The sequence below is a fragment of the Aulostomus chinensis genome, chromosome 13, assembly GCF_037954235.1.
Source record: "Aulostomus chinensis isolate RoL2024-O1b breed Wild chromosome 13, RoL_Achi_v1.0, whole genome shotgun sequence".
NCBI classification, from domain to species: Eukaryota; Metazoa; Chordata; class Actinopteri; order Syngnathiformes; family Aulostomidae; genus Aulostomus; species Aulostomus chinensis.
In genome coordinates this window covers 24547199-24559672 of record NC_141332.1, presented here as the reverse complement: position 1 = coordinate 24559672, position 12474 = coordinate 24547199, and the positions used below count along the sequence as shown (strand labels likewise).

The following is a 12474-nucleotide window of genomic DNA, read 5'->3' as shown; positions in this document are numbered from 1 at the left end:
ATTTCTGATGTGTGTTTCTGGATGTTTGGAATGTGTGCCCAGACTTTGATGATACCAGGTTCATATTGTGCATCCACGGAAAGTCCTTGACTTGTGCTTCTCGAGTACCGTCAAGCTTCGTGCGTGTTTTCTCAACCTGTTGTTCGGTATCTCATCATGCAGCCTCCAGTATGGTTGACAAAAACAATGACTGCCTCGAACTGTTTTTAATGCTTAGCAGGGGGACTTTAGACTCTAATAAAGGTCAGAGTAATTAATTAGTTTTGCTCGAAATACAAAGCACTCACAAAAGGAAAAACAACCCTTCAAACAGAGGCAGCATAGAAACACAATTCTATGTACTCATAGGGGAGGATGAAGCTAAAAAGTACTTATATGTGTTACGTTATGAAAATACGTGTATTGGCATATTCAGCCTTATCTCAGTGTCCGAGAGACGGAATAAGTGCTCCTGTCATTATTTATTTAGTCCTATAGAGAGTTCATGACTTGTTGTTTTCCCAGTTGCCACTTTCTGTTTGTTATACGCGAGCGGCTGGCAATTGTAAAAGCGTTCCTTCATTTACTCCACAAACGCTTGTGAGTGTGTGAATATGAGAACATGACGGTGTGAGCGGCGGTTTCTGTCTCCGGCGAATTTGTTTTATAGACTGTCATCAAGCTGTGAACGCGTAATCTTGCAAGTGCACATGGCTGCCGCAAGTAAGAGTTTCTGCTCAGCTGATGGAAATTGAGGTTAAAATAGGCCTGAATTGAATAAGTGTCGCTCAGTCCGGGGCCTCAGCTGCAGGTGGAGAGGGAGTGGACCAGGAGGGATGTTTTGTTAGTCGCATTTGCTGAGGACATCGAGCCTCCAGGGATATATTCAATGAGCTGTTTAAGGCCACATCATGTCCAATTACACAGACCAGGTTAAACCTGGCTAAAGCTTTCTACAAGAAGCAGTTTTTCTCTGTTGTAGGCTTATTAATTGAAATGATATCGACCGTAAACACTCTACAAGAGGGACAAGGATTCTGAGGGTTGTGCTCCAGCCAATGTGCTGCTTTAACATTAAGAGGGTTTAATGATACCTCATTTTCAGGTCGAACGTTTGTTTTTGTTCCCCCTCTGTTCTGTCAGAGCAGTGATTAAAGCCACAAAGCTCACAAAAGCCTTTAGAGTCGTTCTACCCGATTACACCTAAAACTTCTCACTGGTTGAATGTGCTGGGCGAAGAGAGCAGATGAATTTATGCATAATTAATGAGAAAGTGATCTTTTCATCGTGGTGCAAAGCAGAGATGTGGCGGGAGTCGTGTTTTCATCACTGTGTTTCTGCGTATCATGAAATACTGCATTCAGAAAGTTTGATGGCTACAACAAAATAAGTTAAAAAAAATAAAAACAAAGCTCCCTCACTTTTGAGATTTATTTTTCTTTTCCACTTTCCAGAAGAGGTTTTTGTTTTCTCTTTTTCGTAGTGTACTTTTCACGGTACTGAATCTTTAACTCGCTATGACCAGACATCACTAGACTTGGTCTCCAGACAGCAGAACCATGGCCAAAACAAGCTGCCTATACTGACCATCCATCTTCTGATGGGGAATATTGCCAAGCCCAGTTTATTCACTCCAGACCAGTTGATAGAAATGTGCCTCATTCCTTTTTCAACCCTCTAAATTTATTTAAGAGCACTGCAAAATGTGAGGGGACAGATATCTCCTCCATGTGAGGCGATAGTCAGCTTAACCTTTGACCGGTTCATCTTTTTTGACCCAGTGGATATTTCTGGCAAATTTGAAGACATCCTCCGAGGGCGCAGATGAGATCCTGGCTTGATGAAATCAGGATGGACAGATAACCTGAAAACATAGAGCTGCTAGCCAGCGCAGAAGCATACAAACAATTAGCTGACCTGCGATTATGATCAGCCTCAAACCGTTATGTTTTCTCTCTGGCCCATGATCTACTCCACCAATAAGTTTCCCTGTAGTTTATGAATCATGTTTATAATAAACACCTCAATATAGCGGCGTGAAAAATGTAATCTGAGTTTCTTTGCAGCCGTCATAATTACTGCGGCCACTAGAGGGCATCTGTCCGAGGCAGTAAAATTGTTTTGCTGTACTTTCATGAACTCGTTTTTGTTGAAGGACAGCCTCAACATTCCTTGAAGAGAAAAGAAGTCTTAAGAAGTGCTACTTGTGAAATTCATCATCTTAAATGGCCTCCTGTTTGATTGATCCAAACTCCCTCATTGCTCCTTAGCTGTTGTCTTCGCCCTTCACTGAATAACTAACATTCCCCAATCGCTGCATTGCCTGGTATTGTGGAGCATGAGCACAAGCAAAGGCCTGGCAGTGCATGAATGGGGTCAGTTAGATTTCAAACCGCTCCCGATGAAAAGAGCCCTGGCTGCGTTTGGAGACACTGGAGCTGCTCCCGGCAGCTCCACAAAGGCTAGCTTTGAAAGACGAAAGGAGGTGAAGGAAGGGTTATAAGGGGTTTTTTTCCCTTTCTTTTACCTCATCTTCCATACAAGGGAGGGTAGAGCAGTTGTTGGAGAGAAAGAGAGAGGTGCATGTGAGAGCCAGAGAGAAGCATACAGAGAGAGGATCAGCGTATTGTCACAGAGGAGAAAAGAAGTGCAGAACACTGGTGTTACACAGATGCAAGAGAGGGAGTAGTAGCTGGAAATTAAGGGTAAAGATTAAAGAGAAATGCTATGTATTAAGTGTACGCCCAAGGCCCGGCATTACAAGGCCAACATGCAGAGAGAGCTTTCCCTGTTTGGCATGAAAGAAGTTGACATGCCTGCGCAGCGTCCTGTTTTCAACCCCGTCTAACACCTTTGACAGGAAGAAGAATGTGGACTCCAAACCAGTTCCTGTTGTCTAATGAGACTTTGCCCTAAAGAAAAAAAGGCCAAAAATAACCAACACATCCTCCAACTGAAACAACAGATAGTCATTTCCAAATAATTCCCATAATAACAAAGGTTTCGACCAGGACAAACACCAGCAGCACTTCCCCGCAGTGCAACTAGAAATACTGAATTGTGATTGTGTGCCTGTGTGCTGTTGACCTTTGACCACCAAAATCTTCTCAGTACATCCATTCGTGGTGGATTTGATTAAACAACTTCAAAAAAATCGGTGCGACCTTGAACAAGGGAGATCTGCTGTTTTCTTTCAGTCACGACGAATGTACCGCAACCTCCAGCGAGTCCAGGTGGGTGGCAGATTAAAGGAAAAGCACTGAGAGTAGATATAAATGCTTCCATACAGAACAGAGGGGATATTCGGATGCAATGACCTTTACAGTCACCAGACCTCAACTGAACGCTTATCAGAGATTTTGGCACTCTCTGCCACCTTCATCAAAACACCAAATGAGGGAATATGTTTCGGAAGAATGGTGTTTCATCCCTTCCTTCTTGAGATTCAGATTACATGCAGGTACAGGTTTGGAGCACAGGGGAGGAGGAATGAAAGAGGCCCCATCCTCCTCAGGTCAGTGTGACCTCAATATAGACAGATTATGCTAAAAATGCTCCATGATGTTTTCATTTCTCACCTGTTTGTTTTTTGTTTTGTTTTTTCTTTACCCAGGCAATCTTATCCAAAGCTGTAACAGATCAAAACTGCAGGCTGTTCTCCTCCATTTTTCATACCTACACCTTTGAAAAGTAACGCACGATCCTGTCGATGGACTCGTGTGAGAGAAGCGAGACATCGGGACATTTGCCACCAGTGTTCTGGCAACAAATCTAACTTTGTTTTTTTTCTGCCAAACCTAACCGAGTAGTTTTTGTGCCTAAATCTTACCAGATCTCTCAGGTTCCAGGCCCTGATCTCTCCTACTGCTGAGACTGTGCAGATAAATTATGCGTTTTTTATATATATACTGTGTGTATATATATATTTTTTTTTCTTTATGAGGAAAATGTTTCATGAGAACGTGTTGAAAAGAGTATTCTGAATGGTGAAGGTCAAACAAAGCTAATGTCATGTTTGAGGGCAATGACAAACTACATATTCTCTCTGAAAAGGAAATGTCAGTCCATATAAGTGCCTGAGTGCATGTCAGAAGTCATGGGGAAAAAAAAAGTGACATGGATGTCAGGACTGTGAGTAAAGAAAGAAATGAGAGAAAGAGAAGGGAAGCTGTGCTAAATGGAAGGAGTGAAGAGAAATGAGAGAAAAGGGAGAAGACGAGGCAAAAGGCAGCGCGAGAGAGGACGAGCAAAGGTGGCGACACGTAAAAGGAAAGCAGTGAGAGAGAGAGAGAGAGAGAGAGAGGGAGAAAGACGAAACAAGAGAGGGAGTGAGAGGGAGAGGCTCCGCTGCATGTCTGAGAAACCCTGCAGTAAAATGCCAGCTCACACAAAAGAACAGGTGTTTGGTGGTTTAAGGTTTCAGGCAGAGGGAACTGATGGGATAACAGGGATGTTGACATTCATGGGTGACAAAGGACTGCCTGTTCATGGACATAATGTTGTTTTAAGGGGAAATATGCATACAAGATTAAGGCATTATGAGCCATACGACGATGACAACTATGAAATGTTATTCTCTAGATATCTCGCCCTCGATCTTTATTACTCTCTGACATATAAGAGCCTTATGTAATCACCAAAAAAACGAATCAAATGTGTGTCTCGTGGAGGAGCTTTGATTTCTTTTTTTCTTTTTTTTTTAATTCGCTTTTATCAGCTCAAAAGTGTAACCGAGACAGTGTGGTTTCTGGCTTCGCATTAAGCTGTCTTTTTCGAGGTATTGCTTTCTGTCTAGGTGATAGTTGAATAATCTTGGGTCCAGAGGGAAATTCAATACCTTGGAAAGTACAGCCCCCGAGGGGAACAAATTACAGTTTTAAGTGTCACTTGTTGACAGGTGAGAGGCCCGGGCCTTCACAGCTCATTTATTGCAACTCTTTGTCAAACGTTATTGTCCATTTGCAAGCTGAGCACAAAGTGTGCGCTTGCTTTTGTTGCTGATGTGCGCAGTAATGTTTGTGGATTCATTGCATAATGATGATGATGATGATGATGATGATATTGTTACAGTGTGAACATGCATACCTCAGGGGTGGGGTTAAGTGCTGCGTTCAGTGCCATTGATTTGGAGCATTCAACATTTGCAAGCAGAGATGCTGCTTTTAACTTGTGCAGATTCACCACAGGATCCATTAGCGAGGCTAATGTCAACCTCATCGATAACAAAATGAGGAAAATGGACATCTTTGTGATGCTGAACATCTTCTTCGTGTTCTGTCTTTTTTTTTTTCTTCTTTCCTGCTTTTATGCTTGTCTCTTGTCTGCTAGCAGTGACCTGGAACTGATCTTAATGTCAGCAAGCTGAGAAAGTCGAGGCTGGGAATTTGGAATGATGACATTCCAGGTTATAATATATGCCTTAGCACATTTCTGTTCAGGTATCACCTTCCTCCACCTTCTAACATTTGAATATAAATGCAAAAAAAAAATCTGTGCTTTGTGATTTGAGTATCTCAACAACTGTTAATTTGATCCACAATAAACTTGGCACGTGGAAGGCTGGTGCCTCAAGGAAGGGCTGAGTCTGAAGTTTGGGGTCCCGGGGGTTCAGGGGTCTGAGAGTTTGGTGTCTGAGATGGCCGTCAGGATTCTTCCATGCTTACAGCGAGTCCAACAATAACACCAGATGCATTAATTGTTGTGAGAATATGCTGAATACAAAACCCACGTTTGGAAAATTAAATGTGAAAAAGGAAAGCATAATGATTCATTTTTGTGTTAATACCCGTTCGCATTTTGATCCAGACTCGATTCTGTCTGCTTTCTTGGACCCAACTTTCTTTGTACTAATCAAGTCTCAGCTCTGGCTTCTGCTTAAATTAAGGGGGTTATGTTTGCAGCCGCAGCTACCTGAGCAGGAGGCAGACTTTACCCCACGGACTTCAACCTTGCAGTCTAACATTTTACCAAATTGTGTGGCCTGGCCTAGATACATTAAATGTAACAGCCTGGGGCTCCTATTTTGTACCATTCTCTTCCCTAACCATATTTCAGGCTTATTCTCACAAGGGCAAGATATGTCCCTCCCAGGCACAAAGCAGCAAAGTGGTGTAGATGGAGGGTACCCAACAGAGTCGGCTGTCAGGTGCGACAAATTACTGGCAAATCAAACCCGGTGCTGCTGCCAGGCAGGCAGGGGTGGCAGCTGTTCGATGAGAGACTCGTTCTCTCTGCTGCACACATTAATGTGGCATGGAAACTTGTTTCAGGCATCGCTGGGACAACGCTTATGAGCTGTGATTTCTCCTGAAAGGTGAAGCATGGACGGAGGGGGAGCCGAGACCTGCTGTCGGTGAAGCCCAAAGGATTTGAGTCAGCAAAGAGGCTCTGCTGTGCTGTCAAGGATGGTTTCTCACTTCAGATGGTGTCAAGGTGGGGAAAAAAAAATATCCAAAGGCTATTTTCTAAATATAAAAGTCTAGTTTTTGATAGGAATAAAGTTCAACTGTGGGCTTTCACGGTAATTAGGACTAGTGTCGTGCCAGCTCACCCCTGTGCTCTCTGACTTTCATTCATCCATCCAGGCACAGTTTACATAGATGAACCACTGGAAGAGTGAGCACCGTCGTCACAAGTTCACTGAGTTTGAGATCGCACTCGGGCACCCGCCCCCTTCCTCTGTCTCTGCGCCACTGCCACTGAAATGTGTTTGATTGATTCTGAAAGGCTGCACTGACCTGAAAACAACTTCCAAAATTATAAATAACCCCTCCTGCCCCTCCTTTAATCCAGTGGATGCATTATGGGAAAGTGGCCCCCTCATTCACACATCCAATCAAAGTCTTTAGAAAGATCAAAGGTGTCTCTGGACACTAATGCAAATCTCTAGAGATTAACACCGGATGAAACCACTGTGGAATTTTCAGCAACTCTGAGTTCAACCTACTGACAAGAAAAGAGGAGTCAATAGCTGCAACAGAGCACGACTTAATGATTGACCCGTCCCGTGGCCACGTTAACAGTCAGCCCTTTACTAGGTAAATACAATTGTATTTATATATATATATATATATAAACACATACATACTGGTCGCTCGCGCGCAGTCACAAACAAAAAGAGGCAAGAAAAGTGAGGTCGTAACATTACCACATGCTTGCAAAGATGTATTCATCACAAATCAACTGAATAGAAAAAGAAGCAGCCAGGAAAACGTGTTTACAGCATGTTTTACAAGAGAGGGGAAAATGTATGTGAAGGTATTTCAGCTAAATATTTCACTTTGTCCCCTGCTTTAGTTGCTGTGACTACAGGTTCAATGACAGTTGCATTTTCGTGCGTCAGAGGCCGTTTTATTTCCAGTCCTGAGTACAAGAGTGGGCAGGTTTACGGCGTAGGGTTGTGTAGACCTAACCCATAAGTATAAATTAAGCTCAACAGACGATCTAACAAGTCGCTTACACTCTGTTTACAGGTGTTACCAAACAAAGCCTCATGACTGGAGTTTTACATTCAGATCCTGTCAGTTTATGGGTCCAGATTTCAAACTTGTATTAATTTGAATGACCTTTCAAGTGTCCCTTCAAATTTTGGGTTCCTTTCCAGTTGTCTTCTACTCTGCAGTGTTCGGACTCAGCTGGATGTGGAATGTACCCAAAAATACTCAGTAAATGAATGTAAGAACCGCACACGGGTGTTCCAACAAGTTCTTCCTGTAATGGAGCGCTTGATCTAGCTGTTGCAGATTTCTCTCTGGCAACCTTTCAAGCAGCACCATGGTACAGTAAATGCAAACTCCGCAGAGATGTAAGTGGTCTGCACACTTGAAGCGCAGTTAATGCCTTCAGCAGAGACTCCTCTGCAGTGTCCTGACCGCTGCAATTTCCAAAGGACCGGGTGACAGTGTTGTGCACTCACTCATCCGTTAAGTGAACACCCAATCGCGGGTCTGAACTGGTGCACCAGCTAAGTTACAAGTTGTGACAAGCTCAGATGGCTTTCTGACTCTCAGGCCACGTTATTTATTAAAGTCTATTCAGCTCTGTGTCTTGCAAAAATAAACAGAGTGCCAGGCTGCTGGAGAAAGTGCTGACAGTGAGCATACTTTATCCAGGTTGGAATAGGATGGGGCTGAGCCTTACAGCCCCTAGGATACCGAGCCTGCGGGGGGAAAAGCAAAGTACTACTGACTCTGCAGAGGTAGTGGTCCAACTACGTGAGCAGACCCTCTCCTTTCCACTTGACTTCAGGTGCAGTCATTTGCAGAATCAAATGGTTGTGTTACTGGAGAGAGAAAGAACGAGGGGGAATGTGAGTGTGTGTGTGTGTGTGTGTGGGGGGGGGGGGGGTTCGGAAGAGGGAGAGCAAAGGGAAAAGATTATGAGATAGAAAAACAGAGAGAGAGTTGAAGAGCACCGTGCTCTCCTGCCAAAGAGGGTAATGAGATGACGAGCTGCAGAGGGGAGAGTTACTGAGTGGTTCACTGACATGCCAAATGTCAAAGGTGAAGTAAAAATCTCTTGTTAAGCCAGTGCCTCGCCTTTTTAAGCACAGTGGTGTAATGATGTGAACTCTTGCATCAAACCTCTTTGCGACTGCTCATGCTCTGCCACGACTCGGCTAAATCCATTCAGGAATATTGAGTATCGAGGAGAGAGCGGAATCTCTTTGAAAACAAACAGCTAGTCCCTTCAGCTTTAAAGTTCAGGTTGAAAGAGCAGTCTGACAGCAATAGCAGCTGATATTTACAAGATGAAGCTGACATGTACTCTGGGCTCTCATGTCAAGTACATCGCTAAATCAATATTGTGAGGATAATCAGAAAATACAGGATCATCATCATGTTTTATTTAAAGTTCTTTTCAGGCTAATACTGCTTTGCGACTGCCTTTTCCAACAAACCGAACCTGAGAAATGAGCTGAATCTTAAAGTGCGTCACAGGTTCTTCACCTCAACTTTGTTAAAGCTATACTTCCAACTGGAAACGGCTGTGTTTTTGTTTTTGTTTTTCCTTTTCAAGAATTTACAGAAATGTGTTTGGGATTACAGAACTCCTTCCGGCATTGCTTCTTTTATGAAACTTAGCTCGTAGCTAATGATGACTTATGGTTTATAGCGACAAAACTGCCCAAACTGCATCATCCGGTATGATACACGTTCTTTATCCAGCCGCATGCTACATAGTTGAGCTAAAAACAAATAGGCAATAATACTTCCAGTTGCTGATGTTAGCTCCAAGCTAAATATGAGTGGCTGGCTCTTCCTGCATTCCTGAGGAACAGAGAAGCGATAAATGAGGGGGGGTGTGGGGGGGGGGGGGTCATTCTCGAGTACCTGAATGGCAAGAAACACTTTTTGAATGAAGAATGAGTAAGTTATGATGGCTGCCATAACGCTGTACAATAATTCGAACTGCACAGACCTGACATTTTGGAGAATGTTCCTTCTTATCACATGTCTCTAACAGCAACACTTTAATTGTCACAGCCCTCGTCTGATGCAGACACGCAAGGCACCCTTTGTGTCTGTATGAGGCGCAGCTGACTGTCGATTAATTTAAGGGGAAACATTGCAATCACGCTGAGGTGCTCAGCAGTTATCAACTTCAGATAGGGAGGAGTTCATAATACACAGCCCAAAACACAGAGCTGTACCAGAAACTGATTTGTGTCTGCCAACATTTCACTGGCTTCCAATTAAAAAAAAAGAAAAGAAAAAAAAAAAGAAGAACATTTTGTTGTCAAGTCCACTCCTTGGAGGTGGCAGAAACAAGTTGTACGCATATTCGTTTTAAGTTGATGTAACTTTGTAACATACATCAGGAATGATTGCTCCTGGGGTCAGTGGGTGTTTGGGCTCTGTCAGCAGTCAGACACCGGCTCTCAAGTCCCCTCTTGTGACCAGGTAACTTTGCCCCACCTATGGCTCTCCTCTCCTGATCCACAGCCTTAAAAAAAAATTCCTGCCTGGGTGGCCAACTTGGTGGCCCTGTGCCTACTGACCCCCCGTGATCCCCTGCATGTTGTCGGTCTTGCAGTGAGATTGGCCTGCAGACCCTCTTCATCCCACACCAGCGGGCTCGCACCTCACTCACACCTGTTCTTTTGGCATTCTTCCAACAGCTCCGGGTATTCTGCCCTTTCCCTCCCAATGGCCTCCTCGACACGGTCCTCCCAAGGCATGACGAGCTCCTGGAGAGACTGACCAACTTGTTAGCAAACAGATTTGTTTCATCTCCCCACTTTTGAACCCTCCAAAGCTTTTTGAACTCCCCTCGATCCAGATCAGTGAGCCCTTTGGAGATGAAGAGACCTCCAAATCAAGAAAAACCTCTGTGCAGATTACAGGAAGGCCAAATGATACGTCACATTGCTGCTCATCAGTCCTCCTCCTAACTGTGGATTGAGTTTAGTCCAGGCAAGGGCAGCTGCGGTTGCTGCTAAGATGCTACGGCTATTCGGTAGCTGCACCGTAGGCCGGCTCTTTACAGCTCCTATTACCCAGTGAGCTTTGTCTGAGAGTGCAGTCTCACTCTCGGGATTTGAATCCGGTACGTCTCTGAGACATGTCAGATCTGTTATGATACACCTCAGGAGTTCATGAATAGCTTAAACTCAGCCAGCACGAACAGCCCTGTCATTTCACAGCATGAACACACACACACACACACACACACACACACACACACACACACACACAGAAAATCCCTGCATCTAATATTACACCCATTAAAAACTAATGTGTCACAGCTTTAGTTATTCTAATCAAAGCCTCAGCCATGGCTGCATCCGTGATTACAGCAATGTCCTCATCGTCACTGTCAGAAAAACAACAGCAGAGGAACTCTGGGCTGTCGGCTATAAAACCGGTCTCGTTTCTTGGGGGAGAATCAACCTTCTTCGGTTAGCACCAAGATAGCAAAAAAGGACACATCCAACATCTCTGGGTTAAACTGCACCCCCTCCTCACAGTTGTACACACGCAGACCATATTTACGCACGTTTCAACCACAATGTTAGGGGGAGAAATGGATCCTTTTCCAGTGTTTTACCTCTGAATGGGTCTGATAATCTGTTGTGTGTTGATGTTGTAATTCTGTAACAGCGTTGACTGGTGCATACATGTACTTCCAATATTCACCCTGTTTTGATCTCCTGAGAGAAAAAAAATCAAGCTAAATGCTACACTGGGTTTGCCAGCTTGTTACAAACGTTGTTAGCTAGCCGTTTTTTGTTTTTTTTTCATCCTACCATCTGTTTTCAGAGCATCTTTTCTGAATAAAGTACACCCTCTGCATCTGTAGACAACACTGGTGAAAGCGTCGAGGAAGGACCACAACAATCGATGAAAGGTTGTAGAGGAGCAACCCAAATCAGTGAGCTGCTTAGAACAAATGCCTTTAAAAAAAAGAAAGAAAGAAAGAAAGAAAAGTGTTGTTCAGTTTTCAAAAGTGTATTTAAAGCAAAACAAATGCAAAATATTGAACCGGAATGTGACATCTGAATTAAAATAACAATGAATCTGTTCTGACTGGGGCCAGTTTTCTGTGACAGATACATGCTGGTTAGTACTTTGCTGCTTTGTATAAAGTTGCTGACAAAAAAAAAAGTTGCATATGGACACAATTTTAAAGGTGACTTTGTTGTTAACACATTCACTTGTCTATTAAAAGCTGGAAGCTCCACCATGATTTAGTCCCCATTAGTGTTGGAGGAGACTCGGCACCCCCTCCTCCGCCAGTGTCGGGTTTTCACGCACAGGTTCAGACCCACTCAGAGGTGCAAACACCTCCACATCTGCTACGTTGTCTTCATTCTGGCAGGAGGTTCTCCCCACCTGCCATTCGGTATTTTGGGATTGTGGTCAACGCCAAACATCATGCGCATACTTTTTTCACTGGCTGGGTTCCCTCATCTGGCAGATGTACCCTACAAACATCTGCCTCCACCTCTCTCGAAGTGAGTGATGGCCAGACAGTGTGCAGTTTTGTCTGCAAAGCATCTTAAGATTCACTGTTCCTGGTTCAAATCCAAACCCCAAACCTGCCTCACTGCAGTTTGTGTGTTCGTCCTAAAATCTGATTGGCCCCCCCCTTTTTTTTTTTCATCCCTTGGCTTTGAAGATAATGCATGTTAATTGCGAGTTAAGTTTCATGGCTGCACCGTGTTCGTTAAGCTGTTGTTGGAGGGTAGCAGGCATTCTGATTTTGGGTTGTCGTCATATCTCTAACCGACTCGAGGGAACTTCTTCAGAGTCGAGTAAAAACCTCCAGTGGGACTCGATGAACTCGAAGGATTTTGGTAGTCCAAGGTCAAAGGTCACTGTCACCTCACATGGCCAAAGTAACACAACAGCTGAGGAACACAGGAAGTTTCTTTGAATACAGCATAAACATCCAGCGGGACTGAGGGACGAACCTGACTGACTCACAGTGACAGGCACGTACAGACACTCACCTAAGTCTACAACTGCAATGCAGTATTTGTTTTTCCTGTGT

General features: G+C 43.9%; 1 long non-coding RNA gene across 1 annotated transcript in view; it reads left to right on the top strand.

The window, feature by feature from the left end:
- The window catches only part of LOC147251488 (uncharacterized), a 38685-nt gene extending 27090 nt beyond the window's left edge, over positions 1-11595 (top strand). The window contains exons 4-5 of the long non-coding RNA XR_015118957.1: positions 6293-6411; positions 10100-11595. This is a non-coding gene — a long non-coding RNA (uncharacterized LOC147251488). The remainder of the gene's footprint in view (positions 1-6292; positions 6412-10099) is intronic.
- The last annotated feature ends 879 nt before the right edge of the window (positions 11596-12474 follow it).